The sequence below is a fragment of the Mus musculus genome, chromosome 6 (assembly GCF_000001635.26).
Source record: "Mus musculus strain C57BL/6J chromosome 6, GRCm38.p6 C57BL/6J".
Lineage (NCBI taxonomy): Eukaryota > Metazoa > Chordata > Mammalia > Rodentia > Muridae > Mus > Mus musculus.
In genome coordinates this window covers 34,196,835-34,212,444 of record NC_000072.6, presented here as the reverse complement: position 1 = coordinate 34,212,444, position 15,610 = coordinate 34,196,835, and the positions used below count along the sequence as shown (strand labels likewise).

The 15,610-nt window shown below is 46.1% G+C and overlaps 1 long non-coding RNA gene across 8 annotated transcripts in view; it reads right to left on the bottom strand.

Moving 5' to 3' along the window:
• Positions 1-15,267, bottom strand: part of Gm32533 — a 29,899-nt gene extending 14,632 nt beyond the window's left edge. The window contains exons 1-8 of one of the 8 annotated variants that reach the window (XR_868967.2): positions 14,763-15,267; positions 10,477-11,553; positions 10,001-10,066; positions 8,722-8,915; positions 3,474-3,662; positions 1,929-2,060; positions 362-397; positions 57-110 (exon numbers count right to left, since the gene is read on the bottom strand). This is a non-coding gene — a long non-coding RNA (predicted gene, 32533). The remainder of the gene's footprint in view (positions 1-56; positions 111-361; positions 398-1,928; positions 2,061-3,473; positions 3,663-8,721; positions 8,916-10,000; positions 10,067-10,476; positions 11,554-14,762) is intronic. The other 7 variants (XR_377527.3, XR_868969.2, XR_868966.2 and 4 more) reach the window with 7 other exon arrangements.
• Between the last annotated feature and the right edge of the window lie 343 nt (positions 15,268-15,610).

Below are 15,610 nucleotides of genomic sequence, written 5' to 3'. Positions count from 1 at the left end.
GAAGAATGAAAGCAAACAAACTTAGCAAAAAAAGAGAGAGAGAAAGAGTCTCTTACCACCCTTCTGCTCTGTTAATTTTCCCACTGAGGATCTGAGGTAGGCTTCATCACCTTAAAAGCCGAGATAAATCAACTATGTAAAATTTCTCACAAAACTTAGAGTCTGTGAAATGTGAATTGTGGATGGCTACTGTTTTGATCTGGCCTTGTGCATGAGACTCCAGCAGACCAGACCAAAGCAGAATGGAATCACTCTGGTCCAGATCCTACCTAAGCTGAATAGGGAGATGGGCCAGATTAAGAACAAAACAAAGAGAGAATGAGGAGATTCACAGCAACCAATCAGAAAGGCCCCAGCTTACCTGGAGCAGGTGATGGGAGAGTTTCCTGTTTAAATCCTGGAAGGAAAACATTGAAATAAGAAAAAACAGTCTACTCGGTGTTGTGTTTCTATGATCCTCAGTCCTGTATACAACACCAAACTCCTCTACTGGGCTCCTTAGAACACTCCTGGTCTCTCCCTATCCTAACACCTCAAGTAAAAGCCAATTCTAAATGTTTTTTTTTTCCTTTGACAAAGCAGAGCAAAAGAAGCAAATCCCCTCCCTCCGACAGCACACTGCCCATGTGTGCTCCTCAATACTGAGTTACTGAACACATCACACCACAAAGCAAAGAATGAAACAGGATGAAAAACAAAACTTATTGACAAGAAAGAAGAGCCCTTACTCCCCAACTGCTCTATGAAGTCAAAGAGCAAAGGTCTGAGGTGGACTCCCCATGAATGATTTCTCTGTAAATGAAGTAGGCAAGCTTAGGGAATTTCTTAGCAGCCTGGGACTCCACTTGGTTTGGGCTACACACACAACCCCTTTCTAATTATGCAGAGACCCTTACTTGCACAGACACCCTTCTTTGAACAATATATATCTAGCAACCTATGACACCCCCACCTGCATTGAACTGCATATATACCTGCTTTAAACAATGAAAATAGCCAGACATGGTGGTGCACGCCTTTAATCCCAGCACTGGGGAGGCAGAGGCAGGCGGATTTCTGAGTTCGAGCACAGCCTGGTCTACAGAGTGAGTTCCAGGACAGCCAAGGCTACACAGAGAAACCATGTCTCAAAAAAACCAAAAAAAAAAAAAACCAATGAAAATAAGTTACTCCCTGTTTTAGTTAGCTTCTTTGTTGCTGTGATAAAAAACACCACAATCAAAAGCAATCTGGGTAGGAAAGAGTTCATTTGGAATCTCCATCAGAGTTGATTGTTGAGGGAATTCAAGTCAGGAACTCTATCAAGCAGGAGCAGAGTAAGGAACAAAGGAGGAATACTGCTTACTGATTTGCTTCCCATAGCTTGCTCAGCTAGCTTTTTAAATACAGCCCAGGACCACCAGCCAAGTGGTGACACCACCCACAGTGAGCTGGGCCCTCCCATAGCAATCAAGAAAGCATCCAACAGACCTGTCCACATACCCGTTTGAAGAAAGAAATTCCTCACGGAGGTTTTCTCTTCCCAAGTGAGACTAGTTTGTGTCAAGTTGACAAAAAGCAACCAGTCTACTGCCCTTTCCACCCTTTGGTAATGTACTGCTTCTATTAAAACTAATCCTGGAACCAACCCCCAGCTCTGAGTTGATCCAGTGAAGGCTGGTTTGGGTTACATGCTCAGTAAGGCAGACTGTGTTCTTTGAGTGAGCCTTTAGGGAGAATCTTCCATTTATCGTCTTATACCTAGGTATGTGAGCATGTGTATGGTTAAATCAGGTGTTTAAGAGAAGGGACATGAGCAGTAAAGAAACTACCATATAACTTAAATCTGTCAATCAAAATAGAGAACCATCCAAACTCTGTCCTTTAACAACCAAATTCCTCTTTATCTTGAACCCAAATAAAAAATAATATTAATCAAAGTATCTCACTTGTGTAGCTTGCTGTCCCTCTTGATGGTATTTCTGACCATCTTGTTATTTTGATTTGAAGAAAGTTCTCTAGTTACATTTGCAAGTCTGCGTGAATCTTTACTTCAGTTGCTTGAATAAGAGACCAAGAACCTGGAAACAAGTGACCCAGATGTCAACCACCAATAACACAAAGGCTTCCAAATGGGTCCTTTTCTTGCATTTCCAATCGGACTTTCTCAAATGTCATCTGGGCCCATACGGAGACAGGATTTCAGGGAAAGAAAATACTTGTCATTGAAAATTGGTTGGTTCTCTGACCATTTCTTCTGCCGTTCTTAGTCCTGTGAAGGATTCTGCAGACTGGAGCACTGCTGCAAAACTAACTCCATTTCCCTTGTGTTTGTATATTTGTGCTAGGTGTATGTGTACATATGTGTGTGTGTGTGCATACATGTGTGTTTGTGTGTGGTGTGTGCATGTGTTGATGTATGTATGTGTGCAGCGTGTATGCATGTATCTGTGTGTGCATGCATGTGTGTTTGTGTGTGTCATGTGCATGTGCTGATGCATGTATGTGTATGCAGCGTGTCTGCATACATGTATGTCTGTCAGAGGTTTATGTTGTATTGGTGTCTTCTTCAATTGCTTTCCACCATATTTCTTCGAAACAAGGTCTTCCTGAACCTGAAGCATACAGATTTAGTAGATTGCCTGCAATATGTGCCAGAGACACTTGTCTCTGCCTCTCCAGTGTGAGGTTTCCATTGTTACCAACTAATTTTTAATGTAGGTTCTGGTGGAACTTGGTTCCTTCCACTTGCATGGCAACAATTTCACTGGCTGGCCCATCTTCCCAGCCTGGGTGTTTCATTTCTGGGAGAAGAAAATCCACCCCTTAATCTTTTCTCCATCACCTAACCCTGGAAGTGTCTCTGTAGGCTTTTCTTTAGTGGCTGGCCCATCCCAGGTCACCATGTCCTTATAATTACCCTGAAAGTGAAAACTGTGGCTCCTCCTACAAGGATCAAGCACATGATGACCTCATTTCTAGGAAGGCTGGTGTCTCATGTGCATCAGTTTTGCAAATCTTCGGAAAAAAAGAAATGTTCTTATGAGGCCTCTAGCCAAGGACTATGTCTGCCTCCTCCAGGTCCCCATATTGCTGTCTGGCATACTATTCATTGTGTGTTAATGAGAAAAGCAAAAGATGATGCCGATGCCAGCCAATCAGGAAGCTAGTGGGGGAAGCCTTCCAGTTTTCTTGATACGCTGGCAAGTCACAAGTTGAAGACAATCCTTGAAAACTTGAGTGGGAGAAGTCATTACCAGCCATGTGTATGGCCATTAAGAATCTTAACCAGATGGAAGGTAGAGAAAGCACAGCAGCAAAGCACCTCTTCTCCCCTCTCAACTGCTTTGAGCATCAAAGCGCAAAGCCAAATGAGCTGTATATTTAGCAGACAACCAGGGCCAGGGGCTCTGGGTACCTGTAATTAGTGGCCAATGGGAATTGCCCCAGAGTTATAGAGTCCCTATGATGACATCATTACTTCCTATACTTACAATTCTTACTTTATCCTCAGATTATGATTTTCCAGGGGTCCATGCAGTGTAGAAGGCAAGGAGCTCGCAGATATAAAATGTGGACCCTGACAGGAGATTGCCAAAGAACTCCGGGACTCTGAATGCAAACCTGGCTCCTGCCATGTCTGTTTACTTCATGTTGTGATTTTTCGGCCTCCGTTTTTAGCTCTAGCAATTAGAGAGAAGAGCATGCACGTACCTCAGGGTTGTGGAAAGGGTAAGAAGGTAGAGGTTAAAAACATGCTGCAGGGGCTGGGATGACGGTTCAGTGGTCAAAAATTCAACCTCTCAAACCCATCCTTATAAAACTCTGAGCAAGGTGACACACACTTGTAATCCCAGCAGTGGGAAGATGGAGACTTGGAGGACCCTGGTGCCCCAGGCTCAAACAAACACCCAAGGTAAACAAAACATAAGGAATGACAGCTGAGGTTGTCCATTGGTCTCCATGTATGCACATACACCCCATACACACACACACACACACACACACACACACACACACACACACACAGGGTACCAGCACCTCAGCTAGGACACATGGGAGAGTGATGGAGTGAGATGGAGTGATGGAAGGATAGCTCAGGCAGGATGACCAGCCACAGTTCCTCCTGACAAGGTGATGTAGAATATACTCAGTGGCAAAGCGATTGCCGACCACATGCAGAGCCCCAGGTTCTACATACAATGCCACCAGAACAAAAACAAGTAACCTGGCATATGTGCAGCGTTTGGGTAAAGTGAGCAATGTAGAGATATGCTGCCATCTCCAGCAACCTGGAACATCTCCCCCCACCCCCTTCTTTTTTATGTGCAGGCCAAGGGAGAGGTCAGCTGATAGGTGTCTGTCAGTGAGCATCCCAGGCTGTAAATATCCAGGAGGAAGCTGAAGTTGCTATTTTTGTCCAAGCTGGTCACTCACTCTCCGACTTCCAAGGAAAGCTTTGCCACTTCCCTTGAGGCAGAGCCAAGTAAGGCTTTGTCCCTCTGGTGGGACAGAGGCATTGGAGTACTTGACATGGCAGTGCCCATGTCAACAATCCACGCTCACTCAGGACTCCGCAGGGCCTGCTCCTCTCCTCCCAGCCCACCCCTTACTTTGTTATTTTTTTCAAGTAGTTGTTTCTAGGACCTAAAATCACTGTATTATTGAATTATTACATTCCTTTCTTTGTCTTCTGATTTGAATGAGAACTCCTTAAGGATAGAGAATTTATATCTTCTGTTCAGTATCCTCACTACTTCCTGGATGCTGATAGTTTATGCAAATATTGGCAAAGTAAATTTACTGTTTTGCAAATAGGGAAGGCTTACAGATTACATGAGTAGCTTATATCTTCAGGATATTTCTCTCTCTCTCTCTCTCTCTCCCTCCCTTCCTCTCTCTCTCTCTCTCTCTCTCTCTCTCTCTCTCTCTCTCTCTTTCTCTCTCTCTGATTCAGCCTGAATGTCCACATCCCCATGCCTCAGATTTATGTCTTGTTATCCCAGTCCTGGAGGGGATGGTATTAACGGGTGAAAGGAAGAGCTGGGGTGGGGTGGCTCAGTGGTTAAGAGTACGTACTGCTCTTGCAGAGGATCCAGGTTTTACCCCCAGCACCCATGTTGGGTGATTCACAACTGTTGAAACTCCAACTCCAAGGTATCCAAGACCCTCTTCTGGACTCCCTGGGCACTAGCATTCAATGTGTGTATCTCCACACAGAAACAGACATACACATGATTAAAAATAAAAAACCAAGTATTTTAAAAAGAAGTGAGAGGTGAGGTCTGAGCTCTCAAGAACGAGATAAGTATTTTTGTAAAACCAGCTGGATGGGGCTGGTGAGTTGGCTCAGCCTTGTTCTAGTTTGATTTCTGTTGCCGTGATAATATCAAGGCCAAAAGCAACCTGGGGAGGAAAGGGCTGATTCGTCTGACGTGTCCACATCACAGTATATCAGTAAGGAAGTTAGGGCAGGAGCTCAAGCAGAAGCTGAATCAGATGCTACTTGGTGCGATGCTGCTCAGTGACTCCTTTACTCTCTGGCTTTGCTTGGCAGGATGCTACTCAGTTTCTACTTTGCTCAATGGCTTTTGCTTGGCCAGCTTTCTTACATAACCCAGGTCCACCTGCCTAGGGATGATATGGTCCACAGCGGGCTAAACCCTTCTGTGGCAAACAACCATCAAGACTATACCCCAGACATCCACCCCGGCCAATCTAATCTAGGCAATTCCTCAGATGAGTTTCCATCTTCCTCTAGGCCAGTGATTCTCAGCCTTCCTAACGCCATGACCCTTCAATACAGTCCATGTTGTGGTGACCCCCAACCATAAAATTATTTTTGTTGCTACTTCATAACTATAATCCTGCTGCTGTTATAAATTGCAGTGCAAGTATTTGTGTATTCAGTGCCCAACAGGGTCACAACCCACAGGTTGAGAGCCTGCTCCAGGTTTTGTCAAGAGGACAGTAAAAATGAACCTGTATGCTGCTCTCGTAGAAGATCAAGATGTGGCTTCTAGCACTGCGGCGGGTGGCTCAAACTCTAATCTCAGAAGATTTAGTACTGTCTTCTGGACTCCTAAGGCACATGTGTGTGCATGCCTGTACACGTGTGTGTGTGTGTGTGTGTGTGAAACTAATTAATTAATTAAAAAGTAAAATAAAATGAACCTTTTAAGAATGTTTTGAAAAGGTGCCGACCACTAGAAGAGAAACACCTGCTGCAAGCACCACTTCAATGAGCAAACGTGATGGGGAGATGGGAAAGATGGAGCGTGTGGTGGGGAGATGGGAGGTAAAGCAAAGCCAAGGGGTTTGTACGCTGTGGAGAGAGGTGGAACTGCAGACTCTAGGATGGTGGGGACCAGGTGGATAGGAGGACCCCACACAACCACCTGAAGCAATGTCTGGGCCAGGCAGCTGCTGAGGGCCATGTCTGGTTCATGTTCCCACTGCAGCTGGGGTCTGTGTCAATGTCCGAGTCTAGAGTTACCACCAAAGGTCATGCAGATATCCATGGGCTGGGCTGTCACCTGAGACTGTGTGGATATTTGAGAGCTATGCTATCTGGGGGAAATCTGCGTGACCTGTGCAGCTACCTGAGGCCATGGTGACATCTGGGCCCAAGCTGTGTCCAGAGACCATGTCTGGGTCCTTGGTCTTTTCTCAGCTAGGGTCTGTGTTGCAATCTGAGGCCCATAGTAACAACAAAGGGCATGCAGATGTCCCTGATCTAGGCTGTTGCCTGAGGCCATGTTGATGTTTGAGCGCTGTGCTGAGCTGGTCCTGTCCCACCAGCTCATGGGTGAAGGAGAAATCCTCCCCTCTCCTCCCCACCACCCCTCATCAGCTGGGGCAGGTGGGAAAGTTGGTCCTGGGTTCATGAGAGCATGAGAGCTGTCCTAGCCCCTCATTTGCTGCAGCACTCGGGAGAATGGGCCCTGTACTGTTCCTGAGCAGCACAGTAGAGCTAACTAAACCTGGTGGTGTGGGAGTAGGTGAGTGAGCCGGCTTCAGCGTTGGGCGAACTAGCTCTGGCTGTGCTGGAGAGCTCCCCCTGGTGGTGTGGGTTCGGGAAAGCTGGTGGGCTGACTAAGTCAGCTTCCACCCAGGTCCAGATCCAGGGCTTTGAGTTGGCCCACCCCATCATCTATCCCATCGATGGACTGCTGGAGTGAGTGAAGGGGCTGGCCCTGCAGATTCAAGACTGCGGGATCTCCATGACACAGGGCAACAACAGGATATCTGAGAGGAGTCCCATGAGGATTCAGTATTGTTTGTTAGTGGAGCAGAAGCCAGAGGCCTCGAACCAAACCAATGACTCATTGCAGTGAACATTTGCAAGTCAAGTTGTGTGGACAAAAGGGTGTCCTGTGTGACACACTGTGACACACCACAGCTTCCATGATGAGATGTTTTTTTTTTTTTGTTGGGTGTTGGGGGTCTGTTTCTTTTGTTTTGTTTTTAATTTTCTTTAGTGGTGTGTTGCTAGGGCAGAGGGCAGATCCGAGGGCATAGGGAGGTAAGACTGGGGTACATGATGTAAAATTCACACACACACACAAAAATCAATTTAAAAAGGTTTGTTTTTTAATGTTTAAAATTGGCAGAGGCTAGAGGGAGCACTCTTACATCTTGCTCCATGTAAAAACACCTTTCGTGAGAAAGCAGGCCCCAAAACACCTACTCCACTAGCACCTGGCTTGACCCCCAGCCTCTGGAACAGTGAGTCCTGCCTTTGTATTGTTTATAAACCACTCAAGCTACGGCACATTTCCATAGCAGCCCAAACTGACCTTGTCAGCTAGTGGGGGAACCTGACACAGGGTCAAGAGCTCAGCTATAGCATCCTCCCAAGCATTGTTCTGATCTGTAAAAACCTCCTCCTCCTCCTCCTCTTCCTCCTCCTCCTCCTCCTCCCCTTCTCCTCTTTTTCTTCCTCCGCCTCCTCTTCCTTTTCCTCCTCATTCTCTTCTTCTTTTTCCTCCTCCTCTTCTTTCCCCTCCTCCTCTTTCTCCTCCTCCTCCTCCCCTTCTCTTTTCTTCCTCCTCTTCCTCTTCCTTTTCCTCATTCTCTTCTTCTTCCTCCTCCTCCTCTTCCTTCCCCTCCTCCTCTTCCTTCTTCTCCTCCTCCTCCCCTTCTCCTCTTTTCCTCCTCCTCCTCTCCCTTCTCCTCCTCCTCCTCCTCCACTTTCCCCTCCTTCCCCTCCTCCTTCCTCGTATTAAAGTAGGTTGGATCCTGTGTGCTTCAGAAAACATAAAGCAATACCATCCTCCATTTGTACCACGCCTGGGAGTGGGCAGCAGACCAAACAAAGCCAGGCCCTGGCTCTTTACATGAAGAGTGCCCATTACCTTCGCACTAAATATTATTTCTTTCAAAGGCTTTCGCTAAATTACAGCCACTTTACAGCCCCAACACGCCCTGTTGTAGTGTGTGTATTATACTTAGCCTTAAAATGTTTTGAGGTTTCTAGGTTTGGGAATAGGTATAAAATCACAGTCTATTATTATCATAAATTTCTTTTCATCACTCTGAGATATTTCTTAGTGTTAGAAATAACTCTTAGTCTGCTGACTGTTTGCAGCCTTCAGACACAAGATGGTCCCCAAGTTCCAGCTCATCATCTTTTGCTGAGCTCTACCTATTCAGCTCTTTTAATCTCTCTCCATAAATCAAGTTGTCTTCCTCCATCACTCTTGCTGCTGTTCCCCAAACACCCAGCCCATTTGTCTGTACCTGGCTGGTAATTAGGAGCTCCGAGCTGAGCGCAGCCTTCCAGGTGGAGTCTCGGCAGAGTCATCTGTTGCTTGAGTGTTGCTGAGAAGACCCATTTCTGTTTCCTCCTGGGTCCCACATTTCACTCCAGACAGAGCCGAACTGCAGACAGCACGGCGGAGAACAACGGAGATTACTGAGGCCAACAAATGGATCTGGGAGGAAGAGACAAAGCCAAGCTGCGTGTTATTTAGATGCCAGAGGAGTTGCAGGGAAACGCAGCATGCAGGGGGAAGGGATTAATCCTCTCCTCCATCTTCAGTGACAAGCCCCACACACGACTGTAATTTTATTTGTCTCACGTAATGGCATAGATTATGTACCTGGATGATCGAGTATAATCTTTCTAACAAATTGGTCTAAGGGCACACACACCTAATGCACAGAGAAGACACTGTGTGTTCAGTGTTATGTGTGGGGGGCTCGGCTTCATAAGGTTTCTCTCCTTATAGAAGTAACTAGAAGTCTCCTTCATGGCAAGATAATAGAAACAATATAGAGAAATGGCTCAGCAGGTTAAGGTACTTGCAGCTAAGCTTGTTAACCTGGGTTCAATTCCCAGAAGCCACATGATAGAAGGTCTGACTCCTACAGATTGTCCTTTGACCTCAACGTGCAAGCCATGGCACTGGTGTGTGCCTGCACACACACAGACACACGCCCACATCTGCACACACATGCATGCCCACATGCCCACACACATGTATAATTTAAAAAACAAAACAATGAGGTAATAATCAGAGTGGAGCACCTCATTTTGCTGAGGTCGCAACCAGCGGCTGAGTTCTCTCTGTGTCTCTATCTCTCTTTGCTCATTTGTTTTTGACACAGCCTTGCTATGTTGCCCATGCTGGTTTCAAGCTCAGCCTTTGAATGCTGGGCTTTCAAAAACTGCTCTTTCTTACCTGCATTTCCTCCAATTCACACACGTTCCCTGTCCCTGTCCCTGTCCCTCTTCCTCTCTCCCTCTCCCTCTTTATTTCCACAGAAAGGGGCACTTTCCTAGCTCCACAGCCCCAGAGACATGGAACTAATTCTCTCTCTCTCTCTCTCTTTTTATTAGCAGTTTTTTGCAAGGAGAAATCTACACCAAGCAGATAGTTTGAATGTTCCAATCAGTCTCGACTCTCTGGCAATTTTGCTAGCTCAGTGTTTACCTGTCTTGGTTATTTTTCTATTGCTGTAATGGGACACCATAACAAAGGCAACTTAAAGAAGAAAGCATTTAATGGGAGCTTACCATTTCAATGGACGAGGTCATGACCATCCTGGTGGGGACCACGGCAACCGGCAGGCAGATGTGATGCTGGAGCAAGAGGCAGAGAGAGGTGTATTGGTCCTTGGCATGGGCATTCGAAACCTCCAAGGCCACTTCCAATACCACATCTCCTCCAACAAGGCTACACATCCTAATCCTTCCCAAACAGTTCCACCAAGTGGGAACCAACTACTCAACTATTTAATCCTATGGGAGCCATTCTCAAACTATCACACTGCTCTCGTTAAATACCCACTCCAGCCTTTTTGCACATCTTGTTGAAGATGAAAGACATTCAGGAGGAAGCCCCCAAACAGTGCTTCCGAACCCCAAAGCCCTGGGCCTGTCACCTGTGACCCATGTGATTTGATGAGTTCCTTAACCACCCTTGCCTCTGTTCCCCTCATCTAAGTCTTGCTGAGGACAGGTGAGAGGGCAGAAGCAAACTTCTGACTTACAGCAGGCATTTAGGCGTTGCTGGTTTTCTTCCCTGCCAGGAGAATTCACTCTGACAGCAGACTCTGGTAGACCTTGCAATCTCCCAGGCTCGCAGACTTCCCGTAATCATCCCCACACAGAGAGTTAGCATATGGGGGAAATTCAAAGAATGCTATTAGTCTAATCCATTAGCAAGACAGCATAGAAGTTCATAACCTAGCTTTGATCTGCAATTGGGAGGAAAAAATTTCCAAATACTTATGGGATCATTTCTCCCCCTTGATGTGATATTGGAGTTTAACTCCCATTAACCATAACAGGCATAATGAGTCGGCAGCCAGGGGCAACGTACCCTCTAGTGCCTAATGAACACAAAATAAAACATTTCCTTTTATCTTCAACATCTACCAGAGTGATTTGAATAATGATATTCATATTCGTGATGCATAAGACCCCTCCACCAGCCCCGTCACTCAAGCTCCTATGGAATGCCAATAAGTACACACAGAGATCTTTCTGTGCTGGTGTGGTCATTGGACGAGACTGCTGTGGATGAAGGTCTAGGACCCAGGTCAGTAAGATACACAGAAGGTCATTTTACCCCACTCCTTGCTCCTCAGGCCAATGGTACTGGGTGACTTAAAGTAATAAGCTTGAAACAGGGCACAAGTCACCTCTGGCAGAGCAGGGCACTACCCCCTGGCTGGATGACAGTGGGCCCGTGGTAATAATGAAGGGCATTTGCTTAGACGAAGTTTCTGCCATGGGCCCAGCTGGGACTCACAGATATTTTGAGGTGTTAGTGAAGGAGAAGAGGGTGAGTGAGTGAAGTTCAAGCTATTTCATAATCCCAAACCAAGGATGAGAAAAATCTCAATAGGTGCGAGTCGCTTTCTCATTGCTAAGACAGCATATCGGACAAGCAGCTCTTAAGTGTTGGGGAGATGGCTGTGGTTGTGCAGTTGTGAGAACTACAGCTCATTTCCCCAGCTTCTGTACATTTCCCCATGGCAGCTCACCTGTAATCTCTGTGTTTGAAGGCAGTAATGGGGTCCCTGGAGCAAGCCGGCCAACTAAACTAGCTTACTTGGCAAGCTCTAGGTCCAGCAAGAGAAAATGAAAAGCATTCAGTGAAGAGACAGAACCGACATCGTCCTCTAGCCTACACACACACACACACACACACACACATACACACACATACACACACACACACACACACACACACACACACACATACACACACACACACACACATACACACACACACACATACACACACACACACATACACACACACACACATACACACACACACACACACACATACACACACACACACACACACATACACACACACACACACACATACACACACACACACATACACACACACACATACACACACACACACACACATACACACACACACACACACACACAAACACACACACACACGCACTCCTGTAATCCCAACAATTCGTAGTGGAGACAGGGCATCCTCAACTACATTGTAAATTAGAGGCTAGCCCTGGCTACAAGGGATTCTGTCTCAAGTAAAACAAGAAAACTAAAACATCAACAAAGAGCTGAATTTGGTTCCAAGAGTTCCAAAATCTGGCCTGATGTCTCCCAGTAAAAGTTAGAGCTGAGATTTGAACTAGGCTCTATCTGGCACCATAGCTTCTGAGCTGATGCCTGATAACACGTTTGCTTAACCACACTGGCATAGGGCAGGGCGTTGCTTGGGCAAAGGTGATGTGACTTTTTATACATATCTGTGAACAAGCAGCACTGGCGTTAGGGAGTGAGCTTAGGTAAGGGGGACAGGCTCCACTGCCACAGAAGGTTTGCTGGGGATAGGAGCTTTCACAGCCCAGCTGTGCATGGCCCAAGGACCTAAGACCCTGGACCCTTGAGGTCATCAATGATTAATGTGGGGCAGTGGCTCCAAGTTTCATTTTCTCATTGCAATGAAATTAAAAATGGGGATTCTCGTGGGAGTATTCAGAGTGGAAGCAGGTTTTATTAAGAGTTACTATAGAAAAAAAATTAAAAAAGAAGACTGAACAAAACTCCTGATTTAGAGTAGGAGGGGTTTCTTCCAAAAAGACATACTAGTTTCCCATGACTGTGGATTTGACAGAATATCGGCAGAAACTGAACAAAAGCTGAGTGGTCTCTGTGGAGGTCAGTTAATTCTCTGGGCTATCCTGCACTAAGCTAAGGGATGGCCGCATGATCTATTCATGACATCCTTGCCCATTCAGAGAAATGATCCTGTACTGTGCGCGGAGACATTGTAGCCTCCGCCTGTCCACCTCAGACTGCAGCCTTGACTGTCTGCTGGCTGTTAGTCTTTTGGTGAATGATACTGCCCTCCGGTTTTGCAGGTATCTGAAAGGCTGTGAACCACACCAAGCATTCTCTATTCTTACATTTACATGATCAGCTTGCTGCTTTACGATGGGAGAGAGTTAAATCTAGAGAGCTTGAGGTTGGGTGTAGTTGTGTTGTGCTTGTGTTGGTCTTGCTGCTGCTGCTGCTGCTGCTGCTGCTTTTAGCTTCTTGCCTATGGGAGCATCCGTAATCTCTGCCCTAAAGCAGGTCCAGGCTCCGTAGAAGCCATTCTTAGTTAGTTTAATTTGTCTCCATTAGCTGTGTTAGCAAGAGTATATGATAACAGTACCTCGAATATGCTCCTTCTAAGCTATTACTGACCCAGAGGCCTGTTCCTCCTCCTCCTCCCTAACTCGGTTATCACTCCCACCTCCTGGTTTATCACCCCTGGTGGTCTTCCCCTCCTCCTGTTAACCCACACATTGCTTTTTAGCCCTGACATCTAGTTCCCTGTGCGAACAACTTGTAGCTTTCACCCTGGGCCCCTTTCCTTTCTTACCTACAGGGGTCGGATGACTGTGTGTTAACAGTGTCATTTCCAAGACCTCTAAGAAAATGTGTGCAGAGGTAAGGAATCCATTTAAAAAGAATGAAACCTTGGGAGACAAGCAACGGTAGAGAGCAGTTCCCAACTCTGGGCCCAAAGGGACAAAAACAAAGGGAAAGAACAGAATGTTGCCATGATTGGTATTAGTTGAAGAGCGGCCTTCTAACAGAAACTATGCTTGGGGAATAGATGGATGGCAGCGGTTGCCAGAACTGGGGCTCAGTTCAGGGAGCAGGGAATAAAGACTCTAAGCTCTCGCTCTGCCCTCTAATGTCTAGATTCATCCCTTCTAAATACCAACCTTACCCAGAAGCCAGAAAGCTATCGAGTCTGGTGATGTGCCAATGCTCAAAACAGGACAGAGAAGATGAGCTGTAGATCTGGGGAGAGTGAGTGACCCCTGCGGTTGTCTATTAGCAAGCGAAGCATCTGCACCCCCAGCAGCTGTGGTTTTTATTACTTGGCTCTGGGGTACTTCTAAACCTTCTACCTGCTTTGGGAGTTGGGACAAAGAACTAGAGAAGGGCCATGTTCCGGGCCAACTGCCAGCAGTCCTGCATGGCCACTCTTTTCAGAAATGGTCTCTGTCAAGTGTTGTTGGAAAAGTTACCTCAGACTCAGCTGCCTGGTCCCATCTGCTGAGTGGGATGAGTGGCTGTGAAAGCCGGGTCACAACTGAACAACAAATACCCACAGAGCAATAACAATGTATCAGACCACAGAGTGATAACACTGTATCAGACCACAGAGTGATAACACTGTATCAGATCACAGAGTGATAACAATGTATCCTCTCCTAGTAATGGGACAATGGGTGTTTTTCATTTCATCTTGGTACTTCCGATATTATTAGATGACAAAGAAAAGAAGAAAACATCTAAAAAACAACTAAACAAACAAAAATAATCATCAACTAGAAGAAAAAGGAAAAAAAAATCAGTCCTGATCACACACCTTATAGTTCAAGTCACAACCTGTGGATCACAACCCCTTTGGTTGGTGGCAGGGGATTGGGGGCGGGGTGTCATTTCACGTGGGCTGCCTAAGACCATCAGAAATACCAGATGTTTGCAAATCATAATGGTAGCAAAATTACAGTTATGAAGTAGCAGCAAAACTAATTTTGCGGTTGTGTGGGATTACCACAGGAGGAACTAACTAACTGTGTGAACAGCAAGCCAGAGCATTAGAAAGAATGAGAACCTCTGGTTTCAAGGTTTGGCACTCCAGGCTCTCCCATGCCTATGTTACTACAGGCCTACACAGGGTCATTCATTCATTCATTCATTCAGTTTATATTGAGTCTCTGATAAATCACTTATTATGTTAGGCACTGAGGGAGCAGTACAGAACTCTTACCCTGGAGTTGTCCTCAGTTTATCCAAAAGGGTATGAACTATGAGCAAGGCAGCCAGGAGAAGCTCCAAGGACACCCAGAGACACAGCACGGGAGCTTCATGGGGAGGATCCTAGAAGAAAGGAAGCATGATGGACACTGGAAGAGAGGTGGGCATGGAAAGAACAGCCCAGGCAGAGGGACCAGCCACGGAGGGGCAGCGTGCATGGAGGTCCAGGTGCAGGCGGTGAGCAGTGGGTCTTGAGCAGTAGGTCTGGAATCTGGGTAAAGGGCAGGGAAGGAAGCTTGGGGTTTTCTTTCCTATAAGTGCATAAAGAGTTCAATGAAGGCTTTTAAACAGAGGGAAAGGGACTCCTCTGTACCCGACCTTGGCTTTACCATCAGTCTCTCTGAGCTTCTCATTCTGTGACAACTGTGACTTTTGAATAATGACTTCCCGGGTGGGTCTCTGCAAGTGCCTCCAGGTTTCCTGCACTGGCATGACTGCACTGAACTAGTTCATTCCGTTTTGGGTCCTCCTCCTGACTGTTTGGTTAAAACTTGGCTCCTTGGGGGCGTCTCCCTTTCCCCAGGTGACACATTCACTGTCTGCTTTCCAAAAAACAAAGCGGCCCAAGTAACACTTCCCACCCTGCTTCATGAAACTGTGGGTGTTTGGGGCAAGAAAGAAACTAGGAACAAATTTAGAGAAACTGAAGGGTTTGCTAGTCAATAGATGCCAAAACGTTTCTTTGTGTGTGGGGGAAATATGTATATATATTTTTTTATTTTTAACTGACAGGTCATCGTGTTTATTTATAGGGTAAAATGTGAGAGCTTCATGCGTACATTACAGAGTCAATCAAGCTAA